The following is a 13830-nucleotide window of genomic DNA, read 5'->3' on the forward strand; positions in this document are numbered from 1 at the left end:
TAACTTCATGTGCATGTATGTGCATCTGTATGTGTGTGTGTGTGTGTGTGTGTGTATGTGTGCATCTGTCTGTATGTGTGTGTCTGTATGTCCGTGTGTGTGTGTGTGTGTGTATGTGTGCATCTGTCTGTATGTCCGTGTGTGTGTGTTTGTGTGTGTGTGTGTGCATGTGTGTGTGTGTCTGTCTGTGTATGTGTATGTGTGTGTGTTTGTGTGAGTCTGTGCGTGTTTCTTATATTCCCTCTCATATTTCACAAATATAGATGACAGCACATCTGAAGCGTTTTGTCGCGGCTGTAAAATGCTCAGTGGCTTTAATGGATATAGCTAGTGATAATACACTTTATTGTTTGAGCAGTGAGATTTTATATCTACACAGACCCACACCATGTGTATACACACACACACACATTTACACACCCACACCATGTGTATATGCACATACCCACACACACACAGACAGAAGCACATACACATACAGGCCCACACACACACACACACTCTCACACTCAGGCACAGACACACACACATCCATACACACACACACGTGCACACACTACAGGATCCCCTCTCATTCGTTGGGTTGATCTGTATCACCGTGGTGATGGTGAAGGCCTAGGGCCCTTTCCAGCTACCACTCCCAGGTCATGTCTCTGAGGGTGGGGTGGGGGGGTGGGGGGGGGGGGCGGTGTAGCAGGCCTGGAGGCCGAGGGGAAAGAGAGAGAGAGAGATGTAACATTTCTTGGCGAGCTGTTGTGTTCACCCCAGAACAGGTCAGGGGAAATCTTCCCGTGGACATGACAGGTCCTGCCATGTTGTGGGCTTCTTCTTCCTCCTCCTCCTCCTCCTCCTCCTCCTCTCATTAACAGCCCACAGCTTTCTCCCCATAACCCAAATGCAGCCGTACCCCACAACTGCACACCCCATGCGCAGACCTCTGGGACTCCCAGTCAAATAGACGTTACTTTGAAAACAAACCGCATTTCAATGGGTTTTTAGCAGGAGTTTCTTTCCTCTCATCTTATTGGTTGATCAGCCAATTGTAGCCTGACGACCCCCAGGTGTTGTCTCCAGGGAACGTAGTTCTAAAAGACCGTTCTGTTCATATCGACTCTTGGGCGGTTGGCATCATTTTTTGAGGAGAATTTACATATTTGCCCGAGGAGATGCATGAATTTGGAGGCGAAAGATCTACGGCTATGACACGTAAACGCTGTGCACATGCAGCGCTGTCTGAATGCACTGTGTCAGTGTGCAGCAGTCAGTGAGTGATGCCAGAAACGGATGAACACCTACGAGCAGACGCGCGAAGGTCAACGCGTCATTGGCTGACGTTACCGCGAGCGCTACGTAGCGGCCAATCAAAAGGAGAGATGAATCCAACAGGATGGGAAAAAATTTTAAAAAGTACAAAACCACCAAAGTAACGACGATGAAGTGTCACGATATCGAGAGCAAGAGTGAGGTTCTGGACCAAAAGGAACCTAGTCTTTGTGTTTCGAGCAACAGAAGAAAGCAGAATTCTTTCCAGGAAAAATACAATCCAATAAGCTGTATGCGCCCGGTCCCTCATTGTGTCTAATCCGTCACCCTCTGTCCCAGGTCAGAGCAGCTCAAGGATTTGGGCAGAATTGATCGCGGCCCTGGAGGTGGGGGCAGGGTGGGGGTGGGGTGGGGGGGGGGGATTGGGTGGTGGAAGCAAACCGATTTTTCCAACTGATTTTTCCAAGTTTAATCTTACTAAATCTTACTAAACAGCGTGTCAGTTTGGCTAAAACATCAGCTACATAAAAAAAAGCTTCCTTAGCCCTTCAAGGCGAAAGATCACAAATATGCGATTAGAATTCTTATGTAATAATCACTACTGGTTAAAAAAAAAAAGCAATGGCGTTCTAGAACACTGACAAGAAACCCGCTCTTCAAAGGGTTAAAGATGACCCCCCCCACCCCACCCACTACCCTAACCCCACTTCCTTCTGGGTAATTTAATTGATTTAGCTGCTTGTTTTGACGCTGACATTTGTTTTAGACATTAAGCACATCTTAGTGCCGTCTCCTTTCCTACAGCTCTTAATAAGGCGCCAACCGATGACTGTGTTGAGAGCTCACGGCTGATTGGCCGGCGCTGCCCTTCTAAATGTCAGAGGTCAAACCTGTGGGATGTAAGGCCTCGCTGATCTGGGCCGGAGACTCGGTGTGTGTGTGTGTGTGTGTGTGTGTGTGCGTCAGGAGTCTCTGAAATTATCTCAGTCCTGCAGCACAGTTAATCAGCCAAAAGAAATGTGTGTCTTTCAAGAACACATCACTGAACTTTCCTTGACCCAAGGCTGGCATTTGTCTAATGAAGTTTCAGAGTATAAATTTCAGCATTTAAGCTTGGGGGGGGGGGGAGGGGGGAGCACACCAAGTAAACCATTAAAACCATCATTACCACAACCCCCCCCCCCCCCCCATACCATCTTTGTCTCATTCCCCATGGATGCGTATCACAAATTAGGAGGAAGACATATTAACACAATAATCCAGCAGTTGCTGTTATAAACAAAATTATTATAAGGCTATTGCCGGTAAGATATAAAATCCCATAAAATGACCATTTTGTTAATGCAGTAACATTAGACCGCCGGTCTTTTTCCCAGAGGCTATTTTTATGCATTAGAGGCGGGGGGGGGGCGGGTGGTTGGGGGGGGGGGGGGGGGGGGCAAATCAATGCAGAATGGTAAATGAAGGGTCAGACAGCAAGGCTCCTGATGTAGACTATTCCAGTGCCGTCAACGACACACAGGGAGATGCACGGAAAACTAGTTCTCACGCAGGCAGTGCCCTGACTCCAACGCTCAGCGCCATGGAAACGCCACATCTGCCTTCCCATTGGGGGACGATGACATCACCTGTTACGGCCGCCGGTTCCTCCTTTTTATCCTGCCGGCTGCGAAAACCGTTATTGGTTTTGTTTATCTTTGCCAGGCGAAGTTCCAAAAACCATGGCAACGAGAGATTGACACAATCTCCCTGCTCCATTCGTTTTCTGAAAGGTAACTCCGATACAAAGAGGCAGTCATAGAGCGTGGGGATTAAAAAAAGATAAATGTGACGATTAAAAAAAAAAAATCAATTAAGAACCACTGGCAAATAAAATATCAAGTGAAAGAATATTGACAGCTTCATTTCTGTTCATCTGAAAAATTGAGCTATTTTCAAATCTGCTTCTCATAGATATACTGGTGCACTCTAAACACTCAATTAATTTGAGAAAAATCATAAAATAATTACAACCTGAGTAATCCTGTCAAAGTGCACTTATTATCCTCGCTTACAAACAGGACTTATCTGTAGCTTACCAAACAGCGTGGAAAAAGCATCCATCCAAGGAAATGGGGATTTTTTTCTTTTTAAAAAGCGTGGATTTGAAATTACAACGAACATTTCTGAAAACCATAATAATCCTGACACTCATACTTTAATTAGGCTTAAAAGAGCATCACATCTCTCTCCCTCTATCTGTCTCTCTCTCTCTCTTGCTCTCTCTCTCTTCCTATTTCTCTCTCTCTCTCTGTCTCTCTCTTCCTATTTCTCTCTCCCTCTCTCCCCCTCTCTCTTGCTCTCTCTGTCTCTCTCTCTCTCTTGCTCAGACAGGTACACACTCTCTCTCCCCGTGTGAGTTGACGGCAGAGCAGAGGGGGAGGGTGGCATCAGGGGGCAGACAGAGGCAGAGTCAGAGACAGAGACAGGCACAGGCCGGCGTGCCGGTTCTCAGGCCAGACTGGTTAGCCTAGCGCTCAATAAATTACACGGCGAATCTATAGGACTAACAGGCACCAATTAGCGGTCGTTCGCGAGGCTACAGAGAGATAAGCAGCTCTCTAAAGTTCTGCTCTGCTGTTTTTGGCCTTCGGTGAGTCATTAGGCCTGGTGTGCAGCCGCGGTGTCCGAGGGACAAGAGCCAGAGCCGCCATGTGACCGTCACCGCCAAGCGGTAATCAGCAGCTCGACTAGAAATGGTGGGGGGGGAGAATTCGGTATCCGAATCTGCTTTAAATTAAAGCTTAATGGAGCCAAACTGCCTTCATCGGAACCTTTACTCTTAAAATGTCAGCACAGGTGTACAGGTTAATTAGAGGTGATTATTCGCTCTATTTTCAGCATGGCTGCTAAAAGAAAACTTAACTCCAGAGTACAAATACAAAAAGGAATATCCAAGAGCGCCTTTCAGGAAATTGATGTTGTGAAAAAAAATATTATGAAATTATCGCCACAGCAGGCTATGCACAAAAATATTCCACATTAGTAGTAGCGACCTGTAGTTGGGCTTAATATGGTTGTATTAGCCTTTTATGCGTGGTTTTAATATATTTATTAATTTCAGTCTGTCTGTGTTTACTGTATTTATTAGGTCTGTTCTGGCTCTCCACGTTGGTGGCCGTGTAGCACAACAATGGAAGGACTGGGCTTTAGCAACTGCAAGGCTGCAGGTTTGATTTTTCCAGAAAGGGGGACTGACATCTTATCCTCGAGCAGAGCACTTAACCTGAAGTGCTTCAGTAAAACATCCAGCGGCGCAGAAAAGAGGAAGATCGCACCTAGAGAATGTCAGCTGCGCAAGCCGCTCTGGAAGAAAGCGTCCGCTAAGCGCAGGGACCGCTCACGCCCTCGCTGAACTCCAGGGGCCGCTCACGCCCTCGCTGAACTCCAGGGGAAAGCGATGCACTTTGAACCCGTCGCCCATCCATTAAGAAAAGCGTCACCTGGGGTAGTGATGTAAGGGGTCGGTATGCGCAAACACTCTTTTATCAGATTTGCCCGTAGGGCACTGAGCCAGATTATATGGGGGGGTGGGGGGGACACTCCTGACCCCACGGTCTCGTGCGGCTCGGACGACCCTTCCGCCTGAACGTGTTAAGTCCTGCCCTTATATCCTGGGGCTAGTGGAGGGCAGGTATTAACGCATGCTGAAGCCGCTAGGAATGTTAGCGTTGCTGGTCACTGATGGACGCTTAGTTCTCTGCTGTTATGGCGAGAATTGTTGGACTGAATGGTTCTGTCATAATGTTATGTTATACTATGCTATGGTATGTTATGTTGTGTTATGTTATGCTATGCTATGTTATGTTATTGTATGTTATGTTATGTTATGCTATGCTATGCTATGTTATGTTATGTTATACTATGCTATGCTATGCTATGTTATGTTATTGTATGCTATGTTATGCTATGCTATGTTATGCTATGCTTTGCTATGCTACAGTATATCCCTAAATAACTGTTCTGTGGTACTTGTGTAAGACTGACTGTGTGTTTGTGCGTGTGTGTGCACATGTGTGTGTGTGTGTGTGTGTGTGTTTCACATGATTCAATACAATCTCTTTCGATGTGCATCAGTTGCAGCAGCTTTACTGGTGTACCACAGAGCGAAAGACGGGATTTTGATTCCTGGGCTTGCCCACGGTGCTTTTGTCTGGTGTTGAAGCAGCCATTTTTATTTTTAGCACCTTGGCAGCGAGACAATCAATTACAATTTCTCTCTGCGGCTTTAAATAGCGACGCAGCGGCGAATCTAATCTCTCATCTACCGTCCCATCTTCTCCCGCGCTCCTCAGGAGTCCCAGGGCGTAACTGGAACAGACAGTCCCTCCCCGCGTGTGTGCGTGTGTGTGAGTGTGTGTGTGTGTGTGTGTGTGTGTGTGTGTGTGTGTGCGCATGTGTGTGTGTGTGTGTGCATGCGTGCGTGTGTGTGCCGGTGTGTGTGTGTGTGTGTGCATGTGCGTGTGTGTGTGTATGTCTGTGTGTGTGTGTGTGTGCATGTGTGTGCGTGCATGTGTGTGTGTGTGTGTGCATGCGTGCGTGTGTGTGCATGTGCGTGTGTGTGTGTTTTGTTTTTTTTTCAAGCCCAGAATCAAGCAGCCAGGCCTCTGTTACTCTCCGTGGCTAAAGCCGCCATTTTTACGGAGTGGACAACAAAAACGCCCAGCTGACTTCAGCGGCGCGCGCTGGACCAATCAAAAAAGATCCTCGGGTTCACCAAAACCGCCATTTGCATGCTTTTTAAATTTTTTTCTGTTCTCCTCTGCGGTTGTTTTTTTAAGAATGAAAACTGCGCCCTTGGAATGACAGGGAGGCTTCTCTTTGATTTTTGCTTCTGAGAATGAAATGGAATCCTCCAGGCAATGACCTTGGAGGACGACCTCAGGCAACAGACCGGCTGCTCGCATTGATTTTTCATTTCGTCAGAGCAATATTTGGGTTCCCGACTCGTATACTGCAGAGCTAAGTCAAGGACAGGGATGAATCCTATTTTACTCGATTGCTGTATCAGTTCATTTTAAAAAAATAAATAAAGAAATAAAAAAGGAAAATGGGTTTGTTTTCCAATGCTTGAGTTTTGCAAAGTAAGCAGACTAGCTTTCTTTTTTTTTTTTTGGTCTCCTTATTTCAACGCGATAAAGTCCTTTGTCTGAAAAGTTCAAGTAAAGTAAAAGTGACATTTCCTCAGATTGTTCCAGGAATCTGGTAACCATGAACAATTTGAATAGGACAACCTAAAATTTCAAGGCAAATGCTCTTAAGTGGACAGCTCTATAAGATAATCTTTTGGGCACAAACCTAAGAAAGTTTATCTTCTCTTTTAACTTTTTCACTTAAGCAGCAGAATCTACACGCACCAAATCCAAGAAATCAAAAATTACCAGCTGGTGAACGCATCTTTCACTGCCAACAGCAAGCAAGCAAAGCCACTGATCACAGGCCAGATGAGCAACAGACAGATCAGCTGCATTGTGATTGGCCTTTAGTTTTAACTTCTGCATCTGATTGGCCAGATTTGAGTGTTGAACTAAAACACTGTGGTGCTGTGCAGACAAAACAGAAACATTTTTTGCAAAACTTTTTATTTGTTTGAATACATAATTAAACTTATCTAAAAAGAAAAAATCTACCAAACCTGAATCAGAATTTCGATCCATTTGAGCATATTGCTGGTGATGTATGTAGCCTACTTGAAATTGCATATGTGGGTATAGATGCATAAGAGCATTGCAATAAGTAAATAAAAAAGTGCAAAGACTCACCAGTGGCTTCAACAAAATTTCAAGTCATATCCTACCAACCTGTCACCATTAAAGCAACTGTGCTGAACGGTTCAGTGTTCGAAGGCTTATGTAGAGATTAAAGGTGTGACGGTCCGGGTAGGGGGGACCCAAACGCAGAGGGGAAAAAAAAAACACAAACTCAAAAGGGAAAATTAACAAAGACTTTACTAACACAAGGTGAACAAACAAGGAACAGACAAGGCCACAATGGGCTAAAACACAAACTCAAAAAATAATCTAATGAAACAGAAAACAGGAACTCAAAAACACAGACAGGGCAGAACACGGGAAGGCAGAGCACAAGGGAAGGTCAAAAACACAAGTCAGGAACAAAATACAGGCAGGTGAAACACAAACTCAAAAAATAATCTAATGAAACAGAACAGGCAGGTACAATGGGTCAGGTAACAAACACAAGGCAGAACACACGCAGGGAACCAGCACCCAAGTCAAGGGAACAGAGAACTTAAATAGACAAGGGGTAACAAGACACAGGTGAACTCAAAAAACAATCAAACCAGAAGGAGGGGATAACAAGACACAGGTGGGAACCATGATGGGATAACGAGACAATTGAAACAATCATACAATTAACAGGAGGGGAGCAGGACACAAAACAGAAGTGCCGCCATCTGGCGGCCCAACAAGGGAAACACAGACAGGAACACAGGACCATGACAGTACCCCCCCCCCAAGGGACGGCTCCTGACGTCCCAGGAGGCCGACCCGGGGAGGGAGTCAACAGAGGGTGGGGCTGGAGACCGGATTCAGGACTGGACAAGACAAGAACAGGACTCAGACAGGAACAGGGACTGGACACAGAACTGGGGCAGGAACAGGACAGGAACGGAACAAGACAAGACTCGGGGCTGGACTGGACAGGAACGGAACAAGACAAGACTCGGGGCTGGACTGGACAGGAACGGAACAAGACAAGACTCGGGGCTGGACTGGACAGGAACGGAACAAGACAAGACTCGGGGCTGGACTGGACAGGAACGGAACAAGACAAGACTCGGGGCTGGAGTGGACAGGAAGGGATCTCGGGGCTGGAGAGGGACTCGGGGCTGGAAACAGGACTCGACAGGAACAGGACTGGACAGGAACCGGACTGGACACAGGACTCAGGGCAGAAACAGGACTGGACAGGAACAGGACGGGACTCAGGACTGGAACGGGACGCAGGACTCGGGACTGGACTCGGATGGGGGAACAGGAGGACGGGGGAAAACAGAACAGGAAAACTTGGGACAAAACTCAGGAACTAGGAAAACAGGGCGACACAGGGAGACTCAGGGCTGGGCAGGAACCGGGCGACACGGGGAGACTCAGGGCTGGGCAGGACCCGGGCGACACGGGGAGACTCAGGGCCCGCACATCGGGCGACTCGGGGGAAACTCAGGGCCCGCACATCGGGCGACTCGGGGGAAACTCAGGGCCCGCACATCGGGCGACACGGGGGAAACTCAGGGCCCGCACATCGGGCGACACGGGGGAAACTCAGGGCCCGCACATCGGGCGACACGGGGGAAACTCAGGGCCCGCACAGCGGGCGACACGGGGGAAACTCAGGGCCCGCACATCGGGCGACACGGGGGAAACTCAGGGCCCGCACATCGGGCGACACGGGGGAAACTCAGGGCCCGCACATCGGGCGACACGGGGGAGACTCAGGGCCCGCACATCGGGCGACACGGGGGAGACTCAGGGCCCGCACATCGGGCGACACGGGGGAGACTCAGGGCCCGCACATCGGGCGACACGGGGGAGACTCAGGGCCCGCACATCGGGCGACACGGGGAAATTCAGGGCTGGCCCGCACTCGGGCGACACGGGGGAAACTCAGGGCCCGCACATCGGGCGACTCGGGGGAAACTCAGGGCCCGCACATCGGGCGACTCGGGGGAAACTCAGGGCCCGCACATCGGGCGACTCGGGGGAAACTCAGGGCCCGCACATCGGGCGACTCGGGGGAAACTCAGGGCCCGCACATCGGGCGACTCGGGGGAAAATCAGGGCCCGTACTCGGGCGACAGGGGGACTCAGGAAACCAGGGGGAACTCAGGAAACCAGGGGGGACTTGGACAGGGGCAAGGCAGACATACAGGACTGGACTGGGGCGAGGTGGACACAGGACAGCAACGAGACGGGGCACGACAACACTGGACTGGGTTGGACAAGACTGAGGGGGAAACAGACTGCCAGATACTGGCACAATCGGGAGACCTACAAGGACAGACACAGGAACAAGCAGGCGGGGAGGCACACGGCGACACCGACGGACACACAAAGGGACAGGCAGACAGGGAAGGCGAGGGGGGAACCCAACAACTGACATAGGGACTGACACACAGGCAAACAAGACAAAACACACGCGGACTGGCACACAGACAGACAGGCAGACAGGCGGGCAAACACGTTGGCCGATGGGCTGACGGCCTGGGGGGCAGACAAACAGGCCAACAAACTGGCTGACACACATACGGGTAGACTAACAGACAAACAGGCGGGCAGACAATTAGACAGGGGGGCCGGGGAACACACGGACACACGGTTGGGAGGACAGACACCAAAGGGAGAATGGACACCAGGGGGAGCGACGAGACCGGGGGAGGGACGACCACTGGGGGGAGCGACGAGACCGGGGGAGGGACGACCACTGGGGGGAGCACGGACACCGGGGGAGTGACGACCACTCGGGGGAGCGACGACACCAGGGGAAGGACGAACCCTGGAGGACGGGGGAACACTAGAGGGAAAACGGACACTGGGGGGCGTGAGAACACTAGGGGAAGCACGAACACCAAGGGGAGCAAGAACGCCAGGGGAAGCACGAACGCCAGGGGGAGCACGAACGCCAGGGGGAGCACGAACGCCAGGGGGAGCATGAACGCCAGGGGGCAAGGCAGGTGGCTTAGCCTGCGGGGCGGCCAGAGCAGTCTGCGGCGGCCCCTGCGGGACAACAGATGGGACCGTTGTCCTCTCCGGGGCTCTGGATGGCTCCGGAGGCCCCCCCGGGACTCGAGGTGGCTGCGGAGGCCCCCCTGGGGCTTGAGGCGGCTCCGGAGGCCCCCCCGGGGCTCGAGGCACAAGTAAAGCCCGAAACTTGGGTGTAGCAGGCGGCCTCCGCGGAAGGGTCAGAGCAGGCGGGACCTCCGGGGCTGGAGGCGGCTCTGGGGGCCTCTCCGGGGCTCGAGGCGGCTCTGGGAGCCTCTCCGGGGCTCGAGGCGGATCTGGGAGCCTCTCCGGGGCTCGAGGCGGATCTGGGAGCCTCTCCGGGGCTCCAGGTTGCTCTGGGGGCCCCTCCGGGACTTGAGGCAGAGCAGGCCGTGAAGGCCGCTCCGGGACTTGAGGCAGAGCAGGCCGCGAAGGCCGCTCCGGGACTTGAGGCAGAGCAGGCCGCGAAGGCCGCTCCGGGACTTGAGGCAGAGCAGGCCGCGAAGGCCGCTCCGGGACTTGAGGCAGAGCAGGCCGCGAAGGCCGCTCCGGGACTTGAGGCAGAGCAGGCCGCGAAGGCCGCTCCGGGACTTGAGGCAGAGCAGGCCGTGAAGGCCGCTCCGGGACTTGAGGCAGAGCAGGCCGTGAAGGCCGCTCCGGGACTTGAGGCAGAGCAGGCCGTGAAGGCCGCTCCGGGACTTGAGGCAGAGCAGGCCGTGAAGGCCGCTCCGGGACTTGAGGCAGAGCAGGCCGTGAAGGCCGCTCCGGGACTTGAGGCAGAGCAGGCCGTGAAGGCCGCTCCGGGACTTGAGGCAGAGCAGGCCGTGAAGGCCCTTCCTGGACTTGGGGTGGAGCAGGCCGAGGGCCCTGCCGACTGGGCTGGGCAGGGGACAGGAACACAGACCACAGCCGTAGGGAACCAGGCTGGGCAGCTGGACGGGACCGGCGGGACCGGCGGGACCCCCGCGGGCCGGACCCTGGAAAGATCGCCAGTCGAGTCCCTTCGAATGACGCAGGGCCGGGAACCGCTGGCTGGGCAGCTGGAGGTCTGGCCGACCGGGAGGCAGCCCGACCACGGCGCCTCCGTGACCGCCCACCCCGGGCACTGGGAAGCTCAAGGGCGAGGGACTCCCAGTCGCTGGGTGGCGAGTCCTCCGGGTCACTCCACCACCCCGGTGGCATGATAAACAAACACAAACAAAAAAAAAAAAAAAAAAAAAAAAAAAAAAAAAAAAAAAAAAAAAAAAAAAAAAAAAAAAAAAAAAAAAAAAAAAAAAAAAAAAAAACACCTCTGCTGGGTCCCACACTGGCTGGTTCCTTCTGTGACGGGTCCGGGTAGGGGGGACCCAAACGCAGAGGGAAAAAAAAAAAACACAAACTCAAAAGGGAAAATTAACAAAGACTTTACTAACACAAGGTGAACAAACAAGGAACAGACAAGGCCACAATGGGCTAAAACACAAACTCAAAAAATAATCTAATGAAACAGAAAACAGGAACTCAAAAACACAGACAGGGCAGAACACGGGAAGGCAGAGCACAAGGGAAGGTCAAAAACACAAGTCAGGAACAAAATACAGGCAGGTGAAACACAAACTCAAAAAATAATCTAATGAAACAGAACAGGCAGGTACAATGGGTCAGGTAACAAACACAAGGCAGAACACACGCAGGGAACCAGCACCCAAGTCAAGGGAACAGAGAACTTAAATAGACAAGGGGTAACAAGACACAGGTGAACTCAAAAAACAATCAAACCAGAAGGAGGGGATAACAAGACACAGGTGGGAACCATGATGGGATAACGAGACAATTGAAACAATCATACAATTAACAGGAGGGGAGCAGGACACAAAACAGAAGTGCCGCCATCTGGCGGCCCAACAAGGGAAACACAGACAGGAACACAGGACCATGACAAAAGGAGGGAAAAAACCAGCATCTGTTACCATATTAGACAGGGGGACCTAGCGGTTCCATATCAAAACATGAAGGGAATTGGTTATTAGTCACCTGTGAAACCCAAAGGAACAGTAAAGACCAGCATATTGAATTTTAATGTAGATTTTGAGCAAAAGTGTAGTTTGGCTTAAATGGTGCTGTCTGTTCTCAGAGGTTGTAAAAGTAACTCCCGTGAAACAAATTAAATCTGATGATTACAGTTCTGCAGTACAACAGTACTAGTTTTCACCATATATCATTGACTCCTGGGTGAATTATATTCCAAAACATCAAACATGTGTTGTAGGATTAATTCATAAATGTAACAAATGATAATTTAACATTCTTGTCATTTTAAAGTCAAGAAATGTTCAATCAACAATGGAGAAAGTGATTTACCCAAGTAGGACATGTTCCTGGCTCAACATCCCTTCTTGTTCCTGGAACAACATTCCTATTAACCAATCATTTTCAATCAACAACCAATCAACATGGTGATGATGATGGACCTGGATTAACATTAACAAATCAATCCGGGACAAATGATGTGATAATTACCCTGGACTGACATTAACAAATCTATCCAGGACCAATGTGGTGGTGATGGTCCTGGATCAACAAATCCATTAAGGATCAATATGGCAATGACTGTCTGTCGCAACGTTATCAAATCTATCCAGGATCAACATGGTGATCATGGCCCTGGAAAGCAGGGAGTTTTGGAGAATTTTTATATGGCTCTGGAGATGGTTGTTTGGCACACATTGATGACATCAGAGGGCAATGATTGGCTCTTAGGAACGTTGTTCCAGGAACAACAGCAGTGACGTTGATGCAGGAGCATGTCCTACTTGTGCAAATCACGTTGCGCTTCAACAACTGTCGTACCACGATTGTTCACTCGTTCTTCTTTCGTGCTCCCCGATCAAAGGATGACATGAATATGTTGCATCGATAGTGATGCTTTGTTTGTGTGACACATGCACTCGAAATTACTAACAGCCTCTATTTCTCTCTGTAATTAACTGTATATGCAATTATGGAAACTTTCCAAGCTGTTCCACAGCTCAGGTGTGACATCACGCGTCGTAAAAATGAATTTAGGAGTCTGAATTAATGACTGTGGACACTGGCTGACTTTAACAGTATTTGTCATTGTAATTACCATCGCTTGTTCCTATTAAGGCGGTTGTCATGTGCAGTAATTGAGGTATAAAGGCTCTGTGTTTAACATTGACAAATGCCATTTGGTACAATTATGGGCCTCTCTGTTCCTCAGTTAAGCAGCCAGAGACAAGCTCTCGTACTTAGAGACCTTACCAATACGCCAGGGGAAGAAACTCCCGTTATATTTGATTTTTAACATGTAGCGGACACTCTTATGCAGTGCAGTTTGCACAAATTACTTTATTTAATAATGTACAGTCTATTTATAGAGCTGGATATTCACTGAAGCAGCTGAGATCAAGTGCCTTCAGACTAGGTACAATAGCTGTGCCCCGGCTGGGAATCAAACCTGCAACCACTGAAATACAAAGCCAGTCATCTGTCCACTCTACCATGCTACTGCCCGTGTTTGAATGTCCCTGTGCAGAACAGCTGTGTGCACAGAGCCGTCCCTCTTACTAGGCAGATCGAGCACTGCACCTAGGCCCCGCCTTCTCAGCCAGGGCCCCGCCTTCTCGCCCAGGGCCCCACCTTCTTGTCCAGGGCCCCGCCTTCTCGCCCAGGGCCCCGCCTTCTCGCCCAGGGCCCCGCCTTCCTTTGACAGATCGATTTAAAAAAAAATAATCAGAATGTTTTGGAGCCCCCCCCCCCCCCCAAAGTCTAAGGATTCAATGGACTGCAGTGTGTTCTACTTCCAAAA

The sequence above is a fragment of the Anguilla anguilla genome, chromosome 2 (genome assembly GCF_013347855.1).
Source record: "Anguilla anguilla isolate fAngAng1 chromosome 2, fAngAng1.pri, whole genome shotgun sequence".
In the NCBI taxonomy this organism is placed as follows: Eukaryota; Metazoa; Chordata; class Actinopteri; order Anguilliformes; family Anguillidae; genus Anguilla; species Anguilla anguilla.